Genomic DNA, 15272 nt, shown 5'->3' on the forward strand with positions numbered 1-15272 from the left:
ATGAGTCTCACTGGGTTGAAACCAAAGCATCAGCAGAGTTGCATTCCTTGCTGGAGATTCCAGGGACAATACATTTCTTTGTCTTTTCCTGCTTCTTGAGGATACCTGCTTTCCTTGGTTGGTGGCCCCTTCCTCCATCTTCCAAGTCAGCAAAGGCAGGGCAGGTACTTCTCACACTACTGTCTGTCTGCAGCCAGGAAAGATTCTTCACTCCTGTAATTAGGTTGGGCCCATCTGCATAATCCAAGATACTTTCCCCATCTCAAGGGATGTAACCTTAATCACACCATTTGTAAAGTCCCTTTTGCCATATGAGGTAATGTATTCACAGGTTCTGGGGATTAGGATATCGATATCTTTAGGGCCTATTATTTTGCCAACCACAGATGCACAATAGAATATATTATGACCATTTGTAGTAAGATAGATGACCAAGCATTTCTTTGTACTGTTTCTTTCTCTTTCTTTCTTTCTTTCTTTTTTTTTTTTTTTTGAGACAGAATCTCACTCTGTTACCAGGCTAGAGTGCAGTAGCGCAATCTCCGCTCACTGCAACCTCTGCCTCCTGGGTTCAGGTGATTCTCCTGCCTCAGCCTCCCAAGTAGCTGGGACTACAGGAACATGCCACTGCGCCCCACTAATCTTTGTATTTTTAGTAGAGATGGGATTTCACCATGTTGGCCAGGATGGCCTCAATCTCTTGACCTCATGATCTACCTGCCTCGGCCTCCCAAAGTGCTGGGATTACAGGTGTGAGCCACTGGTACTGTTTCTTTTTCTTACAAAATTGCTGCATTTCAACAATACAGTCTGAAGCTCTTTTTGAGGAATATAGGGTCAATTCTGTGACATTCAAGGACCTCTATTTAGCTGCCTTCTCATAGCAGAAGTTTTAACTCTCCCAGAAAGACATAAAATGAGTACATATTCCCAAAGGCCTCATTGGAGCCAGGGAAGAATAAACAGAATTGGGTGAAATATGTATTTCTCACTAAAGAATTTCATTTATGGCTGGGCACGGTAGGTCATACCTATAATCCCAGCAATTTAGGAGGCTGAAGTTGGAGGATCACTTGAGCCTGAGAGTTCAAGACTAGCTTGGGCAACACAGGGAGACTCCATCTCTACAAGAAAAAATAAAAAATTTAGCCAGGCATGATAGTGTGTATCTGTGGTCCCAGCCAGATGGGAGGCTGAGGTGGAAGGATCACTTGAGCCCAGGAGGTCAAGGAGGCTGCAGTGAGCCACGTTTGTGTGCCACTGCACTCCAGCCTAGGTGTCAGAGAAAGACTGTCTCAAAAAAAAAAAAAAAAAAAAAAAGCATTTATGAAAATGTAATTACCAGCAAAAGGCTATTTGAAAAAAATGTGGTGGCCAGGCACAGTGGCTCACACCTATAATCCCAGCACTTTAGGGAGCAAAATGGGAGGATGACTTGAGCCCTGGAGTTTGAAACCAGCCTGGGCAATATAGGAAGACCCCCTCTCTGCAAAAAATTTTTAAATATTAGGTGAGGCTGGTGGCAAGCACCTATAGTCCTAGCTACTGAAGAGGCTGAGGAGAGAGGATTCCTTGAGCCCAGGAGATTGAGGCTGTGGTGAGTCGTGATTGCACCACTGCACTCCAGCCTGGGTGGCAGAGGAAGACCCTATCAAAAAAAAAAAAAAAAAAAAAGAAAGGAAAGAGGGAAGGGGAAAGGAGAGGAGGGGAGGGAAAGGAAAGGAAGGGGAGGGAAGGGGAAGAAAAAGGGAAAGAAGAAAGAAAGAAATGTGAAATCTCTGAACTGGGCCGGGCGCGGTGGCTCAAGCCTGTAATCCCAGCACTTTGGGAGGCCGAGGCGGGTGGATCACGAGGTCAGAAGATCGAGACTATCCTGGCTAACATGGTGAAACCCCGTCTCTACTAAAAATACAAAAAACTAGCCGGGCGTGGTGGCGGCGCCTGTAGTCTCAGCTACTTGGGAGGCTGAGGCGGGAGAATGGCGTGAACCCGGGAGGCGGAGCTTGCAGTGAGCCGAGATCACGCCACTGCACTCCTGCCTGGGAGCACGGCGAGACTCCGTCTCGAAAAAAAAAAAAAAAAAAAGAAATCTCTGAACTGAGAGTCTGGGGTGAATACCTTAATAAAAGTTATGTCTCTGGCAGGGGGCTGTAAGGTCTAATTTCTGTATAGATACAATAAATGAAATGGACACCTGTAGGAAGCCAGGTACACCCACACATTCACTCAACAAATGCAGTGTGCCAGGTGCCATTCTAGCACCAGAGAGAGAACATAACAAATGCTTGCCCTCCTAAGTTTACATTCTACTGGAGGAGACAGATGTATGCAAATATATGTTATAGCTTATCCATTATATATAATATAAAGTCAGATATAGGCTATGAAGATATAGACTATGAAGAAAAATACAAGTTGAGAGGAAGGAGAGTGATGGAGGGAGAGCTATTTTTGATGAGACATTTTTTGTTTTGTTGTTTTTTTTTAGAGACATGGTCCTGGTCTTGCTGTGTTTCTCAGCCTGGCTTCAAACTCCTGGGCTCAAGCAATCCTCCTGCTTCAGCTTCATGAGGTGCTGGGAAAAAAGGCACTTCTTAAAAAAAATTTAATTTTGTTGTTGTTGTTGTTGTTAAATTATTACAGACTCACAAGAGGTTGCAAAGAAATGCACAGGGAAGTCCCATGCCCTTTTTCCCAACCTCCCCCAATGTTAACATCTTATACAATTACAGTACAATACATTATCAGAACCAAGGAATTGACACTGGTACAATGTATAGAACTTATTTGGATTTCAGAAATCATACATGCACTTATTTGCATATGTGTGCATGGCTCTATGTAATTTTATCACATGTAACTTTGTGTAATCACCACTACAATCAAGGTATACTCAACTGTGTATGTGAATTACATCTCCATGAAACTGTTACCAAAAAATACTCAACTGTGCCATCATCACAAGACACACTGGTGTTACCCCTTCATAGCCACACCCATTCCTCCCCACCATCACTAACCTCTGGCAACCACCAATCTGTTCTCCACCCCTATAATTATGTTATTTCATAAATGTTACAGAAATGGAATCATGCAGTAGCTATCCTTTTGAGACTGGCTTTTTTCACTCAGCATAATTTCTTTGAGCGCCATCCAAGTTGTTGCATGTATCAATAGTTTGTTCCTTTTTATTTCAGAGTATTATTCCATGGTATGGATAAACTACAGTTTGTTTAATCACTCACCCATTAAAGGACACTTGGTTGGTTTCCAGTTTTGAGCTATTACAAACAAAACTGCTATGACCATTTGTGTACAAGTTCCTGCGTGAAAATAAGCCTTCATTTCTCTTGGAGACATGCCCAGGAATGTGATTACTGGGTTGCATGGTATATATGTTTTTTCCAGAAACTGACAAATTGTTTTCCAGAGTGGCTCATTTTATGCTCCCCAGCACTGTACGAGTGACTCAGTTTCTCTGCAGCCTTGCCAGCATTTGGTGTTCATCACTACTTCTTTGGGTTTTTTTGTTTGTTTATTTGTTTTTTTTTGTTGTTTTTTGTTTTTTGTTTTTTTTTTTGAGACGGAGTCTTACTCTGTCCCCAGGCTGGAGTGCAGTGGCGCGATCTTGGCTCACTGCAAACTCCAACCTCCCAGGTTCACGCCATTCTCCTGCCTCAGCCTCCTAAGTAGCTGGGACTACAGGTGACGGCCACCACGCCCGGCTAATTTTTTGTATTTTTAGTAGAGACGGGGTTTCCCCGTGTTAGCCAGGATGGTCTCGATCTCCTGACCTCGTGATCCACCCGCCTCGGCCTCCCAAAGTGCTGGGATTACAGGCGTGAGCCACCGCGCCTGGCCTGTTTATTTGTTTTTAAGACAGAGTCTCACACTGTCGCCCAGGCTGGAGTGCAGTAGTGTGATCTTGGTTCACTGCAACCTTCACCTCCTGGGTTCAAGCGATTCTCCTGCCTCAGCCTCCCGAGTATCTGGGACTATAGGCGTGTGTCACCACGCCTGGCTAATTTTTTGTATTATCAGTAAAGATGGGGTTTCACCATGTTAGCCAGGATGGTCTCGATCAATCGCCTGGCCTTGTGATCTGCCCGCCTTGGCCTCCCAAAGTGCTGGGATTACAGGCGTGAGCCACCGCACCCAGCCCAGAATGTTTTATTTTAGTCGTTTTGATCAGTGTGTGGTAATATCTCATTATGGTTTAATTTGCATTTCTCTAATGGCTAATGATGCTCAACACCTTTTCATGTGTCTGTTTGCCACCTATATATTCTCTTTGGTAAAATGCCTGTGCATGTCTTTTTCCCATTTTCTAATTGGATTGTTTGTTTTTTTAAGTACTGTTTTTAAGTTCTTTGCATGTTCTAGATACAAGACTTTTGTTGGACATGCAATTTACAAATATCTTCTCCCAGTATTTAATTTGTCTTTTCATTCTTTTAACAGTGCCTTTTGCAGAGCAAAAGTTTTAAATTCTGATGAGGTCCAATTTGTCAATTTTTCCTCTTCTGGTTTTGCTTTTTATTTTTTATTTTACTTTTATTTAACTTCTTTAGAGATGAGGTCTCACTATGTTGCCCAGGCTGGAGTGCAGTGGCTGTTCACAGCTGCAATCATCGAGCACTGCAGCCTCAAACTCCTGAGCTCAAGTAATCCTCCTGCTTCAGCATTCTGAGTAGCTGGGACTACAGGTGTGCATCACTGTGCCTGGCTCTGGGTTGTGCTTTCGGTATCAAGTCTAAGAACTCTTTCCCTGGGCCGGGCGCGGTGGCTCAAGCCTGTAATCCCAGCACTTTGGGAGGCCGAGACGGGCGGATCACGAGGTCAGGAGATCGAGACCATCCTGGCTAACACGGTGAAACCCCGTCTCTACTAAAAAATACACACACAAAAAAAACTAGCCGGGCGTGGTGGCAGGCGCCTGTAGTCCCAGCTACTCGGGAGGCTGAGGCCGGAGAATGGCGTAAACCTGGGAGGCGGAGCTTGCAGTGAGCTGAGATCCGGCCACTGCACTCCAGCCCGAGCGACAGAGCCAGACTCCGTCTCAAAAAAAAAAAAAAGAACTCTTTGCCTGGTATAAGTCCTGAAGATTTTCTGTGTGTTTTCTAGAAGTTTTATAGTTTTATATTTACGTTTAAGTGCATGATTTGTTTTGAGTTAATTTTTGTTTAAGGTGTGTGAGGTTTACATAGAGTTTTATTTATTTATTTATTTTGCATATGGATATGTAATTGCTCTAGCACCATTTATTGAAAAAGTTCTCCTTCACCATTGAACTGCTTTTGCTACTTTGTCAAAAACTAATTGGCCATATATGTGGGCATGTTTCTGGGTTCTCTATTCTGCTCTATTGATCTATGTGTTTATCCTTCTACCAGTACCACATTGTCTTGATTACTGTAACTATATAGTCAACCTTAATATCAGCCAGTGATTCCTCCCACTTTAATCTTTTTCAAAAATTGAGTAAGGCCTTTCACTTTCCATATTAGTTTTGGAATAAGCTTGTCTATGTCTACAGAGAAACTTGCTTTCTTTCTTTCTCAAAACTTGAGACTTTGATAGGAATTTTGTTAAACTTAGAGCCTTAAGGAATCAACTTAGGGGAAAGTGACGTCTTTGCTATGTTTGATCTTTTGATTCATGAACATAGTATGCCTCTCCAAGGATTTAGGTTGCATTTGATTTCTTTCATTACCATTTTATAATTTTCATCATATAGATTCTTTATAAGTTTTGTTAGATTTATACTTATTTCATTTTTATTCTTTTTCATTTCTCTTCTTTTTCTTTTTCTTTTTTTTTTTTTTTTTGAGACAAGTTTCACTCTTTCACCCAAGCTGGAGTGCAATGGCACAATCTCGCCTCACTGCAACCTCTGCCTCCTGGGTTCAAGTGATTCTCCTACCTCAGCCTCCCCAGTAGCTGGGATTACAGGCACCTGCCATCATGCCCAGCTAATTTTTGTATTTTTGTAGAGATGGGGTTTCACCACATTAGCCAGGCTTGTCTTGAACTCCTGACCTCAGGTTATCTACCCACCTCAGCCTCCCAAAGTGCTGAGATTACAGGCGTGAGCCACTGTGCCCAGTCAAGTATTTCATTTTCTTTGGAGCAGTTTGTTAGGAATGCCTTCTTGAGAAAGGATATTCAAACGAACCTAAATGAGAACGTAAGAGTAAGCCTGAGTGCCAAGATCCTGAGGCAAGTGCTTGCTTGGTGCGTGTAAGGACACACAGCAAAAACTGTACCCATTAATCAGTAAAAAGGACAGCATGTTCAAGGTGGTGTGAGCTAGAAAAAGAGTGGCAGCAGATGAGATCCAGGTGGTTGCCAGGGGTTAGCGGGACCTTGGTGAAGTCCTGATGAGAAATTGAAATTTTACTCTAAGTGTGATGGAATGCCATCAAAGTGTTGAACACAAGAATGATATAATCAGACATATTTTAGAAGGATGACCCTGGCACTTGAATGCAGAATAGGTTGTAGGAGGGTAAGGGGAAACAGGAAAGCTATTAGCTCTAGGAGTGGCCCAGAGGACAAGTGACAGTAGCTCAGATGAAGGTGGCAGTGTGAAGGGGACAAGGAGTAGTTGGAGTCTAGATATATTTTGAAGGTGTAGCTGTCAGGATTGGCTGATGACTCGGTGTGAGTTGTTAGAGAAAGAGAAGAGGCATGTATAGCTCCAAGGATCTTGGCCCGTGCAGCTGGGTGAACAGTGGTGCCATTTACTAAGAAGAGAACTACATTCTTCAATATAAAAACAGAACTGTCAGCCAGCACAGTGACCTTGCTCCTATAGACCTAGCGATTTGGAAGGTTGAGGTGGTGAGGGGTTATCATTTGAGCCAAAGAGTTTGAGGCCAGCCTGGGCAATATACGACCCCATTTAAAAAAAAACAAAAAAACAAAACAAAAAACAAAAAACTGCCACTACCCAGAAAAGACCTGAAACCTAATATCTCAGTGTGCAGTCACACACTGGCATAGGGTAAGATTACCTTTCCCAAACCAGCCACATTTCTACAATGTTGGCAACTAGTTGGAATTCCAGAAACCACTGAGATGGTACCATAAGATGGATGTTGGAGATGAAAGAAAAGGTAAGGGAAACCAGTAGTTCTCAAGCACGTAAGAACCAAGCTTTTTCATGTTACTTCACACTAATCTTCATTAGACTCCTTATAGCTAAGTAAAAATACACTTGTTTTTCCCTTTTTTTCTTTCTTTTTTTGTATTTTTTTTTGTATTTTTCTTTTTTTGCAAATTTTTGTATTTTTAGTAGAGATGGGGTTTGACCACGTTGGCCAGGCTGGTCTCAAACTTCTGACCTCAGGTGATCCACCTGCCTTGGCCTCCCAAAGTGCTGGGATTACAGGCATGAGCCACTGTGCCCGGCTTCCGTATTTATTATTGTAACTATTTGTAAATTTACAATTCACTGGCATTAAATATATTCACAATGTTGCATAACCATCACCATCGATAACCAAAAGTCTTTCATCATCCTCAACAAAAACTCTGTACCTGTTAAACAATAAACTCCCTTTTACCACTTTCCCCAGCCCCTGGAAACTTCTATTATTTTCTATTTCTATGAATTTGCCTGTTCTGGGCACCTGAAATCAGTGAAATCACACAATATTTATTCTTTTGTGTCTGGCTTATTTCGCTAAACATATTGTTTTCAAGGTGCATCCATGTTATGCATATGTCAAAATTTCATTCTTTTTATGGCTTAGTAATATTCTATTATTATGGATATACCACATTTTGTTTATCCATTCATCCACTGATAGACACTTGGGCTACTCCCACCCTTTAGCTATTGTAATACTGCTGTGAACATTGATGTACAAATATCTCTTCAAGTCTCTGCTTTCAATTCTTTCAGATTACATATACCTAGGGGTGGAATTGCTGGATAACATGTTAGTTCTATGTTTAGCCTTTTGATAAACCACCAAACTGTCCTCCACAGCAGATGCACCATTTTACATTCCCACCAGTAATGCATGAGGGTTCCAGTTTATCCACATCTTCACCAAGACTTGGTATTTTCTCTGCTTCTTTAAATGTGTGTGGTTTTTTTGTTTTTTTGTTTTTTGTTTTTGAGATGGAGTTTGGCTCTGTCACCCAGGCTGGAGTGCAGTGGTGTGATCTCAGCTCACTGCAACCTCCGCCTCCCGGGTTCAAGTGATTCTCCTGCCTCAGCCTCCCGAGTAGTTGGAATTACAGGCGCCTGCAACCACGCCCAGCTAATTTTTTGTATTTTTAGTAAAGACGGTGTTTCACCGTGTTAGCCAGGATGGTCTCGATCTCCTGACCTCGTGATCCACCCGCCTCGGCCTCTCAAAGTGCTGGGATCACAGGCGTGAGCCGCAACGCCCTGCCTGCTTGTTTTAATAATAATCATCCTGGCTGGGCTTGGTGGCTCACGCCTGTAATCTCAACACTTTTGAAGACCAAGGTGGGCGGATCACTTGAGGTCAGGAGTTCAAGAGCAGCCTGGCCAACATGGCGAAACCCCACCTCTACTAAAAACAAACAAACAAACAAAAAGCGAAAATTAGCCGGGCGTGGTGGCACGCACCTGGAATCCCAGCTACTCAGGAGGCTGAGGTAAGAGAATTGCTTGAACCTGGGAGGCAGAGGGTGCAGTGAGCCAAGATCACGCCACTGCACTCCAACCTGGGGGCAGAGCGAGACTCCGTTTCAAAAAAAAAAAAAAAATTTATAATCATTCTAATAAATGTGAAGTGGTATCTCACTGTGGTTTTGATTTGCATTTTCCTTATGGCCAATGATGTTGAGCATTTTTTCATGTGTTTATTAACTATTTGTGTATCTTCTTTGGAAAGATATCTACTCAAATCTTTGCTCCCTTTTTAGTTGGGTTATTTCTCTTTTTATTGTTACTGAGTTTCAGGAGTTCTTTATATATTCTGGATATGATGCCTTATCAGACATATGTTTCATAAATATTTTCTCCCATTCTAAAGGTTGTCTTTTTGCCTTCTTGACAGTATCCTTTGATGCACAAAAGTTCTTAATTTTGGTGAAGTCTGATTTCTCTAGTTCTTCTTTTATATAGTCTCTTTTTTTTTTTTTTTTTTTGAGATGGAGTCTCTGTTGCCCAAGCTGAAGTGCAGTGGCGCAATCTCAGCTCCCTGTAACCTCTGCCTCCTCGGTTCAAGTAATTCTTCTGCCTCAGTCTCCCAAGTAGCTGGAACTACAGCTGTGTGCCACCATGCCTGGCTAATTTTTGTATTTCTAGTAGACACAGGATTTCACCATGTTGGCCAGGCTGCTATCGATCTCCTGACCTCAAGTGATTCACCCGCCCCGGCCTCCCAAAGTGCTGGGATTACAAGTGTGAGCCACTGCGCCCAGCTGCTCAATTTAACTAATTTTTTCTTTTATTGCCTGTGCTTTTGGTATCATATCCATAAAATCATTGTCAAATTCAATGTCGTGCAGATTTTCCCCAATGCTTTCTTTCAGGAGTTGCATAATTTCATTTTTAAGTTTAGGCCTTTGATTAATTTTGAGTTAATTTTTGAATATCGTGTAAGGTAAGGGTCCAACTTCATTCTTTTGCATGTGTATATGCAGTTTCCCCAGTTCTACTTGTTGAAAAGACTGTCCTTTTTTCATTGGTGTTGGCACCCTTGTCGAAAGTCAATTGGCCACATATGTGAGGGTTTACTTCTAGGCTCTCTATTCTCTTCTATTGACTTGTATTTCTGCCCGTACGCAAGTGGTATAGGTGGCATAGTGTTGTTCTGTTTTGTTTTGAGACAGAGTCTCACTCTGTTGCCCAGGCTGGAGTGCAGTGGGGCAATCTCAGCTCACTGCAACCTCTGCCTCCCAGGTTCAAGCGATTCTCCTGACTCAACCTCCTGAGTAACTAGGATTACAGACATGCAGCACAATGCCTTGCTTTTTTTTTTTTTTTTTTTGAGACAGAGTCTCGCTCAGTCGCCCAGGCTGGAGTGCAGTGGCGCGATTTCGGCTCACCGCACGCTCCACCCCCAGGTTCACACCATTCTCCTGCCTCAGCCTCCCTAGTAGCTGGGACTACAAGCGCCCGCCACCACGCCCGGCTATTTTTTGCATTTTTAGTAGAGACGGGGTTTCACCGTATTAGCCAGGATGGTCTCAATCTCCTGACTTCATGATCCACCCGCCTCGGCCTCCCAAAGTGCTGGGATTACAGGCATGAGCCACCCCCAAAGTGCTGGGATTACAGGCATGAGCCACTGCGCCCAGCTTTTTTTGTATTTTTTAGTAGAGACAAGTTGTCCATGTTGGCCAGGCTGGTCTCCAACTCCTGACCTCAGGTGATCCACCCGCCTCAGTCTCCAAAAGTGCTGGGATTACAGGCGTGAGCTACTGCATCTGGCCATGGTGTTTTAATTACTGTAGCTTCAAAGTATATTTTGAAGTTGGGAAAAAGTGTGAGTCCTTTTTTGAAGATTGTTTTGGCTATTCAGAGCTCCTTGCAATTTCATATAAACTTGAGGACTGGCTTTTCCATTTCTGAAAAAGAGGCTATTGGAATTTTGACAGGGATTGTGCTAAATCTGTAGATCAATTTGAATTATATTGACTAACACTATTAAATCTTCCTATCCTTGAATGCAAAATGTCCTTTCACTTATTTAGGACTTCTTTAATTTCTTTAAGCAACATTTTGTACTTTCCAGTATCTGAGTCTTTTACCTCCTTGGTTAGATTTATTCACAAGTATTTAATTCTTTTTTTTTTTTTTTTTCTCCCGAGATGGACTCTTGCTCTGTCGCCCAGGCTGGAGTGTAGTGTCACAATCTTGGCTCACTGCAACATCTGGCTCCTGGGTTCAAGCAATTCTCCTGCCTCAGCCTCCCAAGTAGCTGGGATTACAGGCACCCGCCACCACGCCCAGCTAATTTTTATATTTTTAGTAGAGACAGGGTTTCACCATGTTGGCTAGGCTGGTCTCAAACTCCTGACCTTGTGATCCACCCATCTTGGCCTCCCAAAGTGCTGGGATTACAGGTGTGAGCCACCGTACCTGGCTGTATTTAATTGTTTTAGATGTTATTGTAAATGGTATTACTGTTTTACTTTCCGTTTCAGGTTGATCATCACTAGTATATAGAAACACAACTGATAATTTTCTCATTTTGGGGAAGGAAGACATTGAGGCTCAGAATAAGTTGCTCAACAGTGCATGGCTAGTAAGGCCCAACTCAGGGCTCTAATTCTGAATCTATTGTGCTGTCTCTCTGAAGAGGTTGCTTACTGGGGCCCTTTACCATTTTGCCCTTTCCCTTTGACTCAATGCTCTTAGTTGCAAAATAGGAAGCACTGGGAAAAGAAAGAACTGGAGCACAGCCAGGTGTGGTGGTTCACACCTGTAATCCCAGCACTCTGGGAGGCCGAGGTGGGCAGATCACCTGAGGTCGGGAGTTGGAGAGGAGCCTGGCCAACATGGTGAAACCCCGTCTCTACTGAAAATACAAAGATTAGCTGGGCATGGTGGCAGAAGCCTGTAATCCCAGCTATTCCAGAGGCTGAGGCAAGAGAATTGCTTGAACTCGGGAGGCAGAGGTTGCAGTGAGCTGAGATTGCACCACTGCACTCCAGCCTGGGCAACAGAGCGAGAATCCATCTAAAAAAAAAAAAAACTGGAGCACTGCAACAGTTATGCTCTGAATTTCGCCAGTGTAACAACTGAACCATAGGAGGCAGCCACAGTCTCAGGGATACCTATGAATACGTTCACATCAACCCTCTTCGACTGGAGGGCCCACAGGCAAATAACAGTCAACATTGAATGTGTGACCTAAAAATGCCAAAATACTTGATGAGAATGACTCAGAAATCAAGAAGCTACTTGTAACAAATCAAGTACTGAAATGCATTGTCAACACCGGACAGCCTCTCATCCCTGACAAAAGGATTGTGTTACGACATGTAGTTGGGGCTAAGACTCTTGAGGAACTGTGTGGGGCGTGGCTCAGGCTTGGGAGAGAAGCACTTTGCAGCCTGCCACCAGGCTGGAGACCTGAGTGTGCCAAGTCACGCTGCGGAGTCTAACAGACACTGGCAGTCTTGCTATGTCTACAGGAGGGGATGCATGGACTTTCTCTAGGAACCTGAATACTATTCACGAACCACTGGGAAATTCCCTCTCCCCAGTACCCACTGAACACTTTCCTTCTCTCAAATGACAGGATTCCTGAATCTCTTTCTACTTCCTTCTGTATCTAAGAGATAGCACATCACTGCAGCTGTCACTAATGGGAACCTGGCCTGGTAGCTGTGGACAGTACTAGAAGCATTTTCGCAGTCTGCCTTCCTGCTACCCTTTGCTAGGCCAGCAGGATTCCCACAAAGGAATACTGAAGTCTGGTGAATAGTAGCACATGTGTGCATGAGTGTACACACACACACACATACACACACACATACACACAGAGAGAGAATTGAGAACTCAGCATATATTCTCCTCCCAAGAAGGGAAGAGCATTCTGGCTGGAAAATAGTGTCTTAGGATAGCCTCAGTTTGCCTCTGCTGTCTCCAATGTGAAGGTATTATATTCCCACAATGCAAATCTTCCTCATACTTCCCGAGAAACCTTATGCAATAAATGAGAGAGCCTATATCCTTGAAGAATTACCTACTGACATTTGGGGTAGAGAAGTAACGGCCTGCCTGAGCACATGTGTAAGTTCTTCCCTAATACATGAAATATTAAGAAAATCCCACAAGGCTTCAAGACTACCACAATAGGGCCAGGTGCGGTGGCTCACGCCTGTAATCCCAGCACTTTGGGAGGCCGAGGCAGGCAGATCACGAGGTCAGGAGATCGAGACCTTCCTGGCTAACACGGTGAAACCCCATCTCTACTAAAAAGACAAAAAGAAGAACTAGCCAGGCGTGGTGGCGGGCACCTGTAGTCCCAGCTACTCCGGAGGCTGAGGCAGGAGAATGGTGTGAATGCGGGAGGTAGAGCTTGCAGTAAGCCAATATCGTGCCACTACATTCTAGCCTGGGTGACATAGCGAGACTCCGTCTCAAAAAAAAAAAAAAAAAAGACTGCCACAATAACAACCAGATATTTTACTCTTGCTCACTTAGGAAGGTAAAGAGAAAAGCAAAGACAAACAAAAAGAAAAAAAAAACCACACAATCAAATAGAAAATGAGTGCAGATGGTTTACAAAGCAAAGCATCAAGTGTGCTATCAGGCTCCAAGGAGGCTTTCTCTATGGCTTGGACTTGAACATGTTATAACAGCCATTTTATTATATCACGGAAAGAAATAACTGAAGTAGGTCATAACATTTCAAATTATTTTTCCAGTAGGAATATTATGCCCTGATGACATGGTCTATTTTCACTTCTTCCATAAATCACCAGTGACTTCCCTTAAAATGGTCCCTTGTCTCCAACCTCTTGCACTTCATGCCATCCTCATGTTGCCTTATGTATTAGTCTGTTCTCACATTGCTGTGAAGAAATTCCTGAGACTGGTCAGGCGCAGTGGCTCACACCTGTAATCACAGCACTTTGGAAGGCTGAGGTGGGTGGATCGCTTGAGGTCAGGAATTTGAGATCAGCTGGAGCAACATGATGAAACCTCGTCTCTACTAAAAATACAAAAATTAGCCTGGCGTGGTGTCGTGTGCCTGTAATCCCAGCTACTCAGGAGGCTGAGGCAGGAGAATCATTTGAACCTGGGAGGTGGAGGTTGTGGTGAGCCGAGATCACACCATTGTGCTCCAGCCTGGGTGACAGAGAGTGACTCTGTCTGGGAAAAAAAAAAAAAAAGAAATACCTGAGACTGGGTAATTTGCATAGAAAAGAAATTTAATTGGGTCACAGTTCAGCAGGCTCTACAGGAATCATAGCGGCTTCTGCTTCTGGAGAGCCTCAGGAAACTTCGAATCATGGTGGAAGGCAAAGGGGGAGCGAGACATCTTTCATGGCAGGAGCAGGAGGAAGAAGGGGGGAGGTGCCATACCCTTTAAACAATCCTTGTGAGAACTCACTCACTATGGTGAGAACGGCACCAGGAGGATGGTGCTAAACCATTCATGAGAAACTGCCTCCGTGATCCAGTCACCTCCCACCAGGCCTCACCTCCAACACCGAGGATTACAGTTCAACGTGAGAGTTGGTGGGGATGCAGATCCAAACCATATCACCTTATTAACGATTAAAGATTAGCATTATTCCCCTAGTCAAAACTTTGTTGTTTCCTTACTATCGAGAGAATTGACCCTTAATTCTGTGTGTTATTTGAGCCTTCTTACCAATCAGTTTCCCTACTTATCTATGTCCTGATTCTTTTTTTTTTTTTTTTGAGATGGAGTTTCGCTCTTGTTGCCCAGGCTGGAGTGCAATGGCGAGATCTCAGCTCATCGCAACCTCCACCTCCCAGGTTCAAACGATTCTCCTGCCTCAGCCTCCTGAGTAGCTGGGACTACAGGCGCCTGCCACAATGTCCGGATAGTTTTTGTATTTTTAGTAGAGACGGGGTTTCACCATATTGGCCAGGCTGGTCTTAAACTCCTAACCTCAGATGATCCACCCACCTTGGCGTCTCAAAGTGCTGGGATTACAGGTATGAGCCACAGTGCCCAGCCTCTATGTCCTGATTCTAACTCCTCCTACTCATACTTTAGTCCTGGATTCAAAACCCACCTCCTCTACTTCTATCCACGCTGACCTCTCTCCCCTATTACTATGGCATACTCATGGTACATCTCATTTTGGCAGCTTCTTTATCAAGTGATTAATGTGTATGCTCAAGTGAACTAGATGTTTTGTGAACACAGAGAATGAGATAAGATCCCTTGCCTGGAGGAGGAAACGTTGCTGTTTTGTCATGCTATGTTTCCTGAGAGCAAGCCATGTATCCACAGGAAAATGGAAGTCTTCAGGTTCTTCCAGGATGTCTCTATGCTATGAACATGCTGGAATTTCAGAAAGCCTCGCTAAATTGAATTAAATTCTCTCTCTCTCTCGCTCACTTTCCAATTGATTTAGTTGAAGTGCAATAGCTAATACGCACTTAAACTGTTCAAAGTAACAGAACTAGTCCACTACCGCTAGGCCGTGAACGACTCTTCCAGGGGTAAGAAAGGAAAACCCACCCTGGTGTGCTGCCCGATTAGCAACAAGGAAAAAGTTGCTCAATGCAAGTCTACTCTCCTGGTGGGAGCCTTGTGGTGATGCTGTATACTTGGTTGTGCAGGTGTAAA

Source organism: Theropithecus gelada, chromosome 3, assembly GCF_003255815.1.
Source record: "Theropithecus gelada isolate Dixy chromosome 3, Tgel_1.0, whole genome shotgun sequence".
Taxonomy (NCBI): Eukaryota; Metazoa; Chordata; class Mammalia; order Primates; family Cercopithecidae; genus Theropithecus; species Theropithecus gelada.